At 43.7% G+C, this 12,713-nt stretch overlaps 2 long non-coding RNA genes and 1 other non-coding gene across 4 annotated transcripts; 2 read left to right on the plus strand and 1 right to left on the minus strand.

Annotated features, from left to right (window-relative positions):
• Nucleotides 1-2,717: 2,717 nt before the first annotated feature.
• On the plus strand, nt 2,718-5,196 carry LOC107311705. 2 transcript variants are annotated; one of them, XR_004306524.1, is made up of 2 exons: nt 2,718-2,807; nt 3,023-5,196. It is a non-coding gene; the product is annotated as an uncharacterized LOC107311705 (long non-coding RNA). The 2 variants fall into 2 exon arrangements; XR_004306525.1 differs by lacking the exon at nt 2,718-2,807 and adding an exon at nt 2,814-2,929.
• TRNAE-CUC lies at nt 2,867-2,938 on the plus strand. Its single transcript has one exon. It is a non-coding gene; the product is annotated as a tRNA-Glu (tRNA).
• On the minus strand, nt 3,391-5,019 carry LOC116653137. Its single transcript, XR_004306523.1, has 3 exons — nt 4,376-5,019; nt 3,784-3,960; nt 3,391-3,626 (listed from the first exon to the last, which is right to left on the minus strand). It is a non-coding gene; the product is annotated as an uncharacterized LOC116653137 (long non-coding RNA).
• Nucleotides 5,197-12,713: the final 7,517 nt, after the last annotated feature.

A 12,713-nucleotide genomic window follows, 5' to 3' on the forward strand; every position in this document is an offset into this window, starting at 1 on the left:
AATGATTACAGTGTCTGCTCAGATACAGGACTTCACCTACTACCGGATTGGGTACTCTAGGTACTAAAGACAATTTGTACTTACCATTATGTAGCGGAAACATAACCAAATAAAAGACTTGAGTAAATTAACAGATTGCTTTGATGTTATTCTTACTCATTTTTATGCAGCAAACCTGCTGTCACACATTAATTAACCTGGCAAATGAAAGTAATAATAATGTAATATATTCATATGGAACAGACAAGTTAATTGTGTGCTGCTTTAGAGCTTGCAGCTAAAGTGAGTGCTTTGATTTTTTAGGTTCCAGAATTCAGCTTTAATTACTCATCTCTGAAAGCTGGGGTGTGGTACCCCTGACACTGAGTGCTATTCACTTGGCCTAACCGACAAAGAGCTATCCCGCCACATCAGGTGACAAGGAGCACCAGCCTGTGACATCCCTCCTCCCCTGTTGCTCTCAGATGATTATTCCTCTCCAGCTGGTATCACGGGATGCAGGCACAGCTGCAGCTACGTCCCCACAAGCAGGAGGAAGAACTGCTGACAACTGCACGGAGGGGTTTCTCTGTCGGACGCAGGAATCCAGAGAAGAGGTGTAATCTTTTGTCAGGGCACATGACTTGCAGGGAAGTGAAAGCCTTTCCTAAAAACAACTAGAAAACATCTGACTCCCAGTGCCACTTTCCTGGAGGTCGTGGAGTCTGCCCCCTGCTGCTGCTGCCTGGATTCACACATAGGAAAATAAATAAATAAATAAATAAATCAGCAAAGCTTTTCCAGTACATACATTTTTCACTACCTTTACAGCTGCACTCAAGGACTCTTTCACCAAAACTTAGCCATAAACTTAATCATATTAGTTCGTGGACCTATTCTAGTTTTGAAGGAGCTGCCTTTGCTGCTAGCATCATAGACACAGCAGCACAGAACTCAGCTGCCCTCCAAAAGCCAGTTTTGGGGTGACAGTAAGCATTAGAGATGGGGGAGCCTTGCTGCTAACTGTGATGTCACAGAGTTGTTTAAGCACACAAACACACTTGAACCAGCAGCTGGGCTGGTACAGAACTTTCCTTATCTTAAGTTGATGCTCCATGCAGACTCTTGGGTCAAAATAACCACTATATTTACACTGGCTCAAACTGGTAGGACACCAGGTCCCACATGGCCTTTCTCTTCAACAAGGGGCACTGGTGACCTGCTGGGACCAGGTGATTTTCACCTGACCACGTTCCCATCTTTGCAAAGTTCTCAGGCCATGGTGGCTCCTCAGCCTGGGGTACTCCCTATCCAGCAGCCCTCAGCTTTGGTCCTTCAAGAAGAAAATGCCTTGGCCTTACCAAAGAAGAGGTTATTGACCTACATGTGTGAACTGAAAATCTTGTAGGGTATAAGATAACTGACTGTATCCAGCAGGGCCTGATTCTTACTTTACAGTTTAATAAACTGACTGCATCACTGTGCCCTGAAATCAATCAGTCTGGACAAAAGCAAGCTCCATTTCAATCCAAATAAGCATTTTGTTCAAGCCTGCTAACTGTGAAAGGCTCTGGCTGAAAGGAGCCATCAGCTCAGACGAGAGAGTGGTAAGGCTGAAACCAAACACCTTGAGCTCCTGAGCCCTGAGAAAAAAGGAGTCCTTTACATTTGCTTTCTGACTCTGAAGCTGATTAAGATAAGCTAAGGCATATTTGCAGAGTCCACAATCTTAAATCTGAAGCATATCTATCTTAATGTGGAAAAGGTTTACTCTATAACAAATTTCAGTGACGGAAGGTTTGAGAACCAGCCATTCGTTTCTATAGAGTAAACCCTCTTACATTATGGATACTGCTTCCACAGGGAAAAAATTTTACTAGTCATAGAGTCATCTGAGTTGGAAGGGACCCTTAAAAGCCATTTAGTTAATTGCAAGGCAGTTGGACAGGGATACCTACAGCTACATCAGGGTGCTCAGTACCCTGTCCAGCCTGACTTTGAATGTATCCTGGGATGGGGCATCCACCCCCACTCTCGACTGTACTGCTGCCTGCAGATCTGCTTTGCTTGTGAAACAACGGTGCCAGAGTGAAAAGCACTTACACAGATATGGTCTGTAGCTTCAGAAATCATGGATCCCTACCTGCCAACACAGAACAGAGAACTGTCCACCTGGTTCCCATTTTGGAGCTGCAGGTTTCACTCAGTGTGCCTCTGGATCGGCATTTTCCTACGGACCAGACACCAGGGAACATTCTGCTCCCTCGAGTTTCTTTCAGAACACACGATGCAGCTGGAACCTCCTCTCTCCCAGGCAACTCGTCCTCAGTCTATGTTCCTGGCACTTCGCTGACAAGGCCTTCTCTCCTCTTTTAAGGACATAAATATTCATGCAACGTTTTCCTCTGGACAGAAGAAACCCATCCATCAGGCACCAGCCTGCTGCCACTGGGGGAATACTGTACACGCAGCAGACGGCACAGCACAAAGTGCTTTAAAGGCTCTCATCCCAGGTGCCAGCGGCCCAGCTCCTCTACCCAGCTTGAAGGCTTGCACTGCTTGGGGTCCCTTCTCTTCGGAAGGAGCCCCCTAGAATGAGAAAGCCCGGCTCCTTCCACCCGCAGCCGCTGGCGGTCGCTCGGGCTGCCAACCAGCTCGCCTAGGGCGAGGGCCCGTCACAGCACTCGACTCGGGGCCAAGCGAGTTCCGCTTCTCTCCCCGCCGCTCCCCTTCCATGGGTTGGAATGGAAGGTTCCTTCCGCACGCTCGCCTGCCTCCGAAGCGTGGTACTGTCCGGAAGAAGGAGAACAAAAGGAAAATACAACAGGGTAATGACGTGGCGAGCTGATAAGGTCTTGATAAACAAATTACAAATGCTGTACGTAGATCCCTGGTGGTCTAGTGGTTAGGATTCGGCGCTCTCACCGCCGCGGCCCGGGTTCGATTCCCGGTCAGGGAAGTTACTTTTTCTCTCTTTTCTACTTCTTTTTTGGGATATTTTTCTTTTTAAAATTCTCTTTGTTCCTCCTCTTTACTTTTATAGCCCAACGAGCATCCGGGATGGTCTCTGTGCCGAGCCTAAGGTGCTGGTGCTCCTGCTCAGGGGGAAGTTTCAAGAACGTTTGAAATCTGCAGGACTCAAGCAAGAGGGAGGTATGTGAATTCTTATCCTGTGCACGGTACCTGCAGGCAGGTGAGGCATCTGCCTGGATGCACCACCCTCACAGAAACGTCTCTGCAATATAATACCGTATTTCCCCCTGCAGGCCCCATAGCAGCCAGGTGAACGACACCTGCCAGGCAGGCAGCATGATTGGTCAGTGTGTAAAAATTACCTCCCCCCCTTTTTTTTTTGACTGCTCCGACAAGTTCCCACATCTTCCTCCCCAGATGAGCAGTCATTTGGTGCCACGACAGGCAATGAGGACCCAGCTGAAACATGATGTGCTGGTTGCCGTGGCAGACCTCATCGCTCACAGCCTTCTGGAGCATCCTATGGAGAAGGTTCAACCCCCAGCTGTCTGCCAGAAGGAAGAGGGCTGCAGTTCTCCCTGGGGCCTGAGGAGCAGGCTGCGATTTAGGGGCTGAGGGAGGACCCCTTCATTCATATTGGAGTGGTGCCTGCCAGCACATAAGACAGGAAATACCTGTAATAAATGAATACTATGAAGTGTTAGCATGACTGACAGGATCCTCCCCACTGCCAGGAGTACGCCACAAGGCTTGCATCACCCATGGCTAACTCCTTCAGGCTGTACTGTGTGCTGGAAGACTTTGGTGTGAAGGCACAACTGGATACAATACCTTCTTTTGCCTTTGCCTGGGTGTGCCAGATGGGTGCTGTGCACTGAGCCACTCTCCACTACAGATGAGAGTGTTTCATGAGAAGCCAGAGGTCCTCCATTTTGTTGTTCTTATTGTTTATTTGTCTTTAATGATAAAGGAACTTCCAAGGAGTGCAAAGGGAGAGGCCTTCCTATGCTTTAAGACAAAGCATAAATTCAGTTTTTGTAGAGATATCTTTGCATACTTTTAGCACCACAAGCCCAGCTTTAAAGTCATCTGAGAAAGGCTAATCATATGCAAGATTTCAGAAACTTTGGAAAAAAAGTCCCACAAAACAGCTCATGCGGGTTGTAATATTGTACTAGGAATGGAAGCGCTACCATTCCAAAGCTTTTTCAGTCCAGTGCCAGACCTGAAATTTGCCACTGAAGCTCAGATAAGAAAAACCCACTTTGCAGTGAGCGTAAAACAATCCATGCACAAGTGTATGGTGGAAATAATACAAGTATGGTATTTGTACAGTGGAAATAATACAAGTATGGTATTGTATGGTTGGAATAGTACAAACATAGATGGAAATGAATAGCTAGAGAGTAACAAAGGCACTCACCCACTCCAAGGCCTTCAAGATAGGTGCTCACTGATGTCAAGGCTCACCACAAGAACTCCACACAGGAGCAATCTCCAGAAAACAATGCTACCTTAGTGGTGGTCAGCCCTTAAATGGGATCTAGGAGAGGAGGAGTCAAGCTCCACCCCTTCCAGGAGCACAGCTGAATTACCTTCACCTGTGCTCCCGCAGCTGGCTCATTGCTTGCCTCAGGTGGTTAATCAGAGCTTCCCACTGTTTCCCTTACAGTAAGTTTCCTGATACTTCAGATTCTGCTGTAATTATTCTTTGAATTGAAAAAAAAATCCAGGATAAGTGTTCATTTTCAGCATGGGTCAGATTGCTGTGGTAGTAAAATCAGTTATTTTGAAAAGCTGGGAGGCCAGGCTAAAGAAAGAGAACGTTCCTTTCAGCCGTGGGCTGACAGCCTGGGATTGTTTCCAGCCCCCACTTCTGAGCTGAACCAGCACCTGGCTCACTCCTCTGAGAGCTGTCTTGCTGTGCTACCACACTGTCACTGCTGAATGCCTGTGACAGGTTAGCCTTCTTAGAACTGTGGCAGTTGACTACTAGGGGTGGGTGCATGGCCTTCTTGACATTGGAATGGTTATTTCTCCACAATATATATATATATATGTATGTATATATATATATATATGTATGTATGTATATGTATATGTATATGTATGTATGTTTATTTTTCTGTGTAGATGGGATGTCTGCAATCCATAGGTAGATAAAAGGAGAGCAGAGAGGAGATGTTGCCTAAATGTACTCTTGCTATGGTCATAGATAGTTCACAAAGCTTCTCTATAACCTGTCTTAATTGTACTTTCATTGTCATACACTTGGTTTGCCAATATTCTTTGATGCAGTTTTGGATATTTAAAGGTTGGCTTCCTTTTACCTGGGTCTCAGGTCAGCATGACGGAGAGAAGGTACTCAATTATAAGACATGGAAGAAGAATCTGTCCCGGAGTCTTTGTTGTTGTTATTGTTGTTTTAAATAATAGGTAACTCACAACACTGGAATGCAGAAGTACCTGACTACGTGGCTGAATTTGCTTCCGAATATGATAAATTTGAAATAAAAATCTCAAGTATTTTTAATTTCATTTATGTTCTTCCTCAAAAGTTTGACCAATAACTTTCCACCTCACACCAAAGGTTGATAGGAAAACAGTGCAGTAGCAATAAGAAGGGTAAAGAAATCAACACCTTGAGTACAGATCAGTTTAACCAGCAGTTGAGTATGCAGTTAAACTCACACCTTTCTGAAGTTTTGGAAAACAGGAGCTTTCAGATCCAAACTTGATCTTATGTCTTCCAGGCAACCTCTCAGAAGATACAGGACTATTTTAATTCAGCTTTTGAAGTGCTTCCAATCTTGTACACCTGTGATAGGCACAAAACTTTGCATGTCTGACAATCGATGGACTGTTTAGAAAATGAAAGCTTCTTTATTTTTCTTTCTTTTTTCTCTTTTTTTCCCCAAAAGACTTATTTTCTACTTGTTCTCATATTGCACTCTTGTCAGAAGGACACACACTCATCTGTTCCCATGGCATTCAGGTTGCAGCTTATTTCATTATTCTTCTTTTCTTTTTTTGTTTTTATGGAGAAAATAACCTGCAGTAAAACTCCATGCTGCCTTCTCAAAGGCTAACAGTCCTTTGCCTATGGATAAAAACGTGCTATCAATAGGCCACGAGGTGGCACCCCAGCCACATGTCTGCCACTATATCTCTCTCGGCCTCCCAACCAATCGCTGAAACAGATTTCAGTTTAATTTTTAAGGTAATGTTATACCCATTCAATTGTGATAAGCTCTGAAGTAACGAAGGTTTTGTATTGCTGGCAGAGAAACTTCGTGTTATTAAGAAACCGTTATTAAGCCAAATCATAAGCAACGTTTTTCTTTCTCCTCCATCCTTTTTCCACCTCTTTTCTTACATGAGATTTGCAACGAGAGATCGTGCAGAAATTTGTGCCAAGGCAGAGGAGGCAGCCAGTGTTTCTGCATCCCAGGTGGGCGGGCATCACGACTGGCTGGCAGGGAGACACGAAGCTCCGCTTGGGTTCCCTGCTGCACCGGTTGGCGAGACCATGGGAGCCGGCTGTGCTGTGACACGAGTGCTGTTGTCACCATGGCAGTGAGCAGACACAAACAAGGCAAAGTGCGTATTAGATAAACTGCTGGAGATGGAAGGAGAAGAAAAAAGAAGTGTCAGACACATAACCCTTTATTCTGACTATTGTTTTTTTTCCCCCCAACAAGTTTTCTGTAAAATAGTACTGTCTGAAGTGTAAATCTCTCCTAGACAGAGATTTGATGTGCAGCATTTCCCAGGCAGTAAGATAAACCTAAAAAGCACAGCAATCTCATTGCAAATCCCACCATAACTGTCGCTTCAGAACAACAGTTAGAAAGCTCACTCTGAGTCATATTTTGGAAGAAGTTGCTTAATCTGAAATAAGGCACCTTATTTAAGGCATTGATAACAAAAGTTCAGTGGAGATATAATTACCTCACATAGCTCTATCCAAGGGCTATTTTCCAAAAAGGTTTTTTTATAGGAGCAATCACTGTGTCCTTTTCAGTAGTGTTCTGGTAACGAAACCATGAAAGTTCTGACCCTTTTAAACATTTGAATGTTTTCAGACATTCTAAAGATCTGCTTCTAAACCTGTTTTATTACTGCCTTGTGGCTACAGTCAACCACTATTTTCTGCTTTTTTTATGCTTTCTCTCCCACGTGCGCTTTGATTAATCACACCTTAGTAAACTACATTGACAATGCATTGTGCTGTGCTTAATCTTGGCCTAGCTGGCAGGAAAACAGAGCTGGGAGGTGCCAGTTTCCCCTGAAAGCAGGAAAACAGTAATAGACAATAAACTGATACTTCAACACATGCACTGATTGTCGGTGCTGCCTGCTGTGTCAGACAGGGCATAGTGGTGACCCAGGTGAGGCTGTTGGGGCTGGTGGGCATGGCCATGGCAAGGAGCCTTCTCCAGCTCTGCCACTGCCCTGAACAGCCCCTGCCTTGTGCAAGGATGTTTTCGACAAACGTGACAGCTTTTCTATGCATAAACATATATAAACATTTCTATGCATAAACCGTATCACCTAAGGTGCAGTTCTGCATAAGTGGTCCAGCAAAATGAATGAAAGAAGCAGGGTGATCTCATTTGTTCCCATCATCCTGGCGTGCTTGCTGCTAGTCAGCTATTACAGTATGCTGATCTTACTTTGCAGTAAATATAAATAAATATATATAATCGTATACATAGAGTGGTTAAAAATAATGTAATAAATTCTGCTTCTACTCTGGTCGTATTGAAGGGAATTTTTTCTTCCATATCATTTCAATAGCATCAGAAATTTGCATCCCTCACAACCTGGTTTTAGGGCAGCTACAAACTGGAGGCTTACAGATAGGGCCAGAAACTTCAGAGGGGTGCTGATGAGATTGGGTTGGAGGAAAACTCTTGGTGTCTGGCATCTAATTTGACAAGATCAAGGACAAGAAACTGAATAACTTTATCCCTGTTGTGCAGCTGGGCAGCCAGGAAGGAGACAAACTGTTGCGTTTCTGACATATTTAAACATTCAGAAGAAGCTTGGCACCTAAATATTTTTACAAATCAGACAAATGAGAATGCATCCTCTGAAGTTTTGGTCCTGCAAGGGCTTAAAAGCACGACTGACTTTATTTATGTCAACAGTCCCACTGAAGTGGAATAGTTCATCTGAGTAGGGCTGCTTACATACTTACTGGCTCTACAGGATCAGTCCTTAAGCACATATCAGTTTTGAATATCAGACTACTTTTGGAAAGCAACAGGAAATGCCCCTTAACTGAAGAAGTCATGCACAGTTGTAGCTAAAAGATGTATCTCTGACATGTTCAGCTTTTCTTTCGTTAGAGGATTATACATAGAAAAAACAGAAGGTGTGAAGGGGATTTATTTCTCTCTTCTTTCCCTTCCCCCCCCCCCTCCCTTCAGTTGCAACGAAAGGCACAGAAATACCACACTGCAAAAGCTGGACATATGGAGAAGCTGGTTTTACATATTTATATTGAATTATTACTTTTCTATTGTTTTGTTTGTGGCTACCGCTACTGGGCATCCTTAGGTCTTGACGGTCACATCAAAGGAACTGCTCTGGCGTGAGAACCGGTCAAAGTGAGCCAGATAATTCATGGATTTATTACTGAGGTTGGTTCCCATGATTGTCAGTGGGCAGCAGGCATGGCTGTGTCGTAATCCTCATTCTCTCTGTAAAGCACATACTGCCTTAAAAAGGTTTAATGATCCAACAGTGATTTACTAATGGGAATCTTTCTTGTAGGTTTAGCAGGACTTAGAGGAAGACAGGGCAGCACATTCAGGTCACTTTTCAGCTCTATCATTGGGCAGAAATGTTGGTATTTGTTTTGCTTTGTTTTCAGATTCATGCTTAGAGCATTTTTATCTGCTAACTGTGAAGGGAAATAAATAGAAGAGGAAAAGCCATTGTGGCTGAGCAGGTATCAGATGCGTCATAATGAGGGGAGGGTAGGAAGCAGGCATTGAGGATGGCAGATCAAGACTGGATATCCAAGGTAACTAATAAAAAGCACATATTTTGAGATCCTTAAACAAAAGCGAGTGGAGACAAGAGATGCGAGGCAGCCCAGTGAAGCCACTGCTGTGCTGCTGGTGCTTACCTCCAGCTGTCAGCTGGGAAAATGCTTGGCAGGGCCATTTTTATTGCTGTTTCACCCCATTTGCCTTTCCTTTTGTTGGGAGGGGTGGGAGGAGGCTGCCGGGTGAGAGAACTGCCCAGCATGGGGCAGGGGAGGGGGAGAAGGAGAGGAAGCGGCTCTGCCTTGTCCCACTGAGGCAACGCTCCCAGCGCAGTGCCGCTGGCCTGGTGCCTCCGCAGAACAACAAACCCAGAAAACCCAAACAAAACACACTGCTCCCTTCTTCCTCACCAAAATACTTCTAAAAGAGGGAGACAGAATGGAGGGAAGCAATGTTATTTTATTTTAAGGCTTGCAGATTAAACCATAGTGTTGTGCTGGGAAGCGTCATTGAAAACTACTTGAGCTATCCACACGTAATACCTATCATCTTGTTAATCCTGTTGCAAAAGCGTACCTGAAATGTGTAAATTTTTGTTTTAAAGTCCTCAAAAGAGATTCATCTCCTAAAGCAAAGTGAAGTTACTTGTGTCTTTCTGATATATGAAAAAAAATCCCCCAGAACATTCAGAGTTAAACCAAAACTAAGAAAAAAGAAAAAGCGTGGGCCCTTCAGTAATTGTAGCTTTTGCTCCTTAGGTTTATGGATTGCCTTATAGTCATTTATGAGATTTTCACATACCACACAGTAATGTAGAATACTATTTATGGGTATTTGCAGGTAAAACCCTTCTTTAACATTTACCAGTGACGTGTTGCTTCCTGGATCAGGTGGCTGGTTTAATGGAAGGAGGGCTTGCAGTGTAACTTACATGAAGATGTGGGCAGAGTTACACATTTCTGAACTGATTGCAATCACAATTTCAATGTTGCATCAGAGGACATCTATTTCTCTGAAGACTTCCCTTTGTAGAAGAGAAAAATGCTGAACACAGACTACATGGAAAGTAGAATGAAATCAAAAGCCCAGAGGGAGTTTCATGTAGAATAAGTAATAGCAATGTTCAGATAAGCATTGTCTAAGACATTTAGCTTTGCCTGAATTCAGCGTTGGCAGCTGTAGCTGTAAAAAGCAGTCCACCTCTCCAGACCATCAAACTCATTTAAACGGACTCATTTCTTTTTATTTCCTGCATTAGTTTCCTTTCTCCTTCTGATCTTCGAGCTTCTAGGGTACAACGCTAATTCACGTTGCCCAGCTTTGCACTGCGATCATGAATGCAGAAAAATATCCCATGAAAAGAAATGGTATTAAGATCATGCTGCTACTGCTGCAGCCCTCTGGCTGCAGAGAAATTTGGGTATTAGTGATGAATGAGCTCATTGCAAGCATTAACTGGTTGTAATTTTACAAGATCAGTGGATGATAATCTCACATTATCTTCAAATTGTTTTGAAAAATGGTTATATTCTCATCAGGGGAGGAGATATCTGATTCTATGGAAAAAAGTATTAGACTGCATTTTAAAATATCATTAAATTCCACCTTTTCACAGATGATGCAAGATAGAAAAGGAAAAAATTAGTTCCCTGGGCATAACCATTTCGTGTCATTTCAAGCAACAGCTGCATAGACTGGCAGAGACTTTGGAAGACGTGAGGGAGATGTGCCTGCCAGGGGGCAGGATGGATCCCTGCTGAGGACACCACAGATATTTAGGCAAGTGAATGCAGACTAAATATGCATTAATACAGCTGTGGCACTTTCCCACTCCCAGTAGTAGCAGTTGCCAGAGGCAAAAAAATAACAATAAACAACAAAAAGCCCCAAACTAACAACAAACAAACAAAACATAAACACAAATCTCACCTCTTCACGGTTAATTACCTGTCAAACATTTGTTTAATCTGTAAATCAGGAAAGGCTGGGCGTAGGTTCTGGCTCAGATGGTGGCATTTCTGGCACCTGCCTAGTGTTCTCTGCTTATCATGTATTGTCATGGGCAGGTGGGCTCCTGCTGTCACTCCTTCTGAGACCTTCACACATCAGTTTCCAAAACAGTGGTCTTTGCCAGTGTGAAATGGTGAAGAAGGGGAAAAGTGCATGTAAACCTTCAGCTTTGAGTAAAACTATGCCCAGGTTCAGGCACAGGAAGTCTGCAAAGAAAGATACACATTCACCTTTTCTTGAAGTCAGACAAAACCATCTGTAACTACTGAATCCCTTAAATCCTCATCTGTGTGATCTCAGGCTGTCTATGCCCACTGAAGCAAATGGCCAGGGATCCTAGTGACTACAGAGCTAATAGGAGGCCAGATTAAGATTCACTAGTAATTTCTTATGTAAGATCTTCTAGTGAAAATACGCTTGTGAACTTTTTCTATTAATGTGAAGAATTCTATCACTGTTAGTAGTCGTAAGAATTTGCCAACACCCATGTCCTGAGTGTTGGCCCATGCCCTTTACATGCCTTGAGACTGCCTGAATGAAGGCCCATCTTTCAGAGTTGCTTCAAACAAACATGTTGAGGGATGGCACCAAGGAGGCAGCAGCAAGACCTGGCCCCCCAGCAGCTGCCAGGGTACAACTCCTGAAATTTAAGGTTCTAACCCACACATGGAAAAGTTACTCAGAGCTAAAGTTAGTCAGATACACTGTTGAGTGAACAGTCTGATTTGCTTTCTTGGGCTACATGCTATGATGTAGATCCCAAGTTTTCCTTGCCCAGGACTGCTGCTTAGTTGAATGCAGAATAAAGACAGGAAAAGGCTGAAGTAAATGTGTGCAGAGCCACATTCTACCTTTTGGCACTCAGTTACACCCAAGTGGACATCTTTCCTTTGCTCTGTTCTAGTACTTGTAGGGATTCCTTCAGCTCTGACCCACCCAAGCCTATTACCTTCTGATGTCTTTCCAAGGGCACATGTATGATAAACTGCTTCTGCTCTCATTTCTCACTCAGGAAACCTTCATGTGCCATGACAGAGGTGACATCCTATATGGGGGCTCAGGACTAAACAGGGACGTAGGCTGAGCTCCTGCCTTGCCCAGTGCTGGTCTCAAAAAACAAATTGAAACCAGACAAAAACCAAAACAAAGCAGAAAAAGAAAATAGAGGAGATATCAGCCACTCAGCATACACAAACTTGGCTTGTTTCATTAGAGTGAAGACAGGCCCAAATGCAAAGGCTGCACAAATCCACTCATGATGCTTTGGTTCAGGAAGCTAAAATAACCACAGTTCTGTCTAATCAGTTTCTGAAAAATATTTTTTCAAGCTACCTTTCTTCACGACTGTTGCCTTTAGGGAGACAGACTATAATGATATGGGGCACAGCAAATAATAGTTCGAAGCCCTTAGCTGGAACCAAGTGAGTGGTTGCCTGTTCTTACCACAGTAAGATGTAGGGAGACCTCCTACCAGGCTCTTAGATGGCAGGTTAATAGTTAACAGCTTAAAGTCAAGTAGGGTTGAAATCTGCTTTTTCATGCAAATAAACACCACTTTTTTTCACTGGTGTGACCTTTCTTCTTGAAAGTGCCCAGGGAGAAAATGAATGATACCTTAACTGGATGCTGCTGGACATGCTGAACTGCCATTGGGCAGTTACGTTGAGAGACAAAGAAATGTCTGAATCTCCCACAAACAGCAAAACTTCACAAAATACCATGTATGATTTATGGCATGGGATACATTTTATG

The sequence above is a fragment of the Coturnix japonica genome, chromosome 3, assembly GCF_001577835.2.
Source record: "Coturnix japonica isolate 7356 chromosome 3, Coturnix japonica 2.1, whole genome shotgun sequence".
NCBI lineage: Eukaryota > Metazoa > Chordata > Aves > Galliformes > Phasianidae > Coturnix > Coturnix japonica.